Raw genomic sequence first — 806 nt, 5'->3', positions numbered from 1 at the left:
CTCACGTAAGGTTTATTACTTGGACGACCCAGTACACTTGCTGGTTAGTTGAACGGAGTTGTGAGAATAAACAGTGCCCTAAGAGTAAATATATGCTAAAGCTCAAAAAGATAGTAATCACAATTTTGTCCACCAAGTTTTTGGCGCCGTTGCCGGGGATTGTTCGAGTATGGACAACTGACGGTTCATCTTGTTGCTCAGATTAGGTAATTTTCTTTTCAAAAACTTTTTCAAAAATTTTTCTTTTCTTTTTCGTTTTTCCAAAAATGTTTTTCGAAAAAAAAAAATTAATAAAAATACAAAAAAAATTTGAAAATCATAAAAATAAAAAATATTTTGTGTTTCTTGTTTGAGTCTTGTGTCAAATTTTAAGTTTGGTGTCAATTGCATGCTTTTAAAATTTTTCTTGCATTTTTTTCGAAAATCCCATGCATTCATAGTGTTCTTCATGATCTTCAAGTTGTTCTTGACAAGTCTTCTTGTTTGATCTTGATGGTTTCTTGTTTTGTGTCTTTTCTTGTTTTTCATGTGCATTTTTGCATTCATATTTTTCATGCATTGAAGATTTCTAAGTTTGGTGTCTTGCATGTTTTCTTTGCATTAAAATTTTTTCAAAAATATGTTCTTGATGTTCATCATGATCTTCAAAGTGTTCTTGGTGTTCATCTTGACATTCATACCATTCTTGCATGCATTCATTGTTTTGATCTAAAAATTTCATGCATTGAGTATTTTTGTTGTTTTTCTCTCTCATAATTAAAAATTCAAAAAACCAAAAAAATATCTTTTCCTTATTTTCCTCCAAA

The sequence above is a fragment of the Arachis duranensis genome, chromosome 7 (assembly GCF_000817695.3).
Source record: "Arachis duranensis cultivar V14167 chromosome 7, aradu.V14167.gnm2.J7QH, whole genome shotgun sequence".
Lineage (NCBI taxonomy): Eukaryota > Viridiplantae > Streptophyta > Magnoliopsida > Fabales > Fabaceae > Arachis > Arachis duranensis.
The sequence above is the reverse complement of the archived record's forward strand: the minus strand, read 5'-3'. Positions refer to the sequence as shown.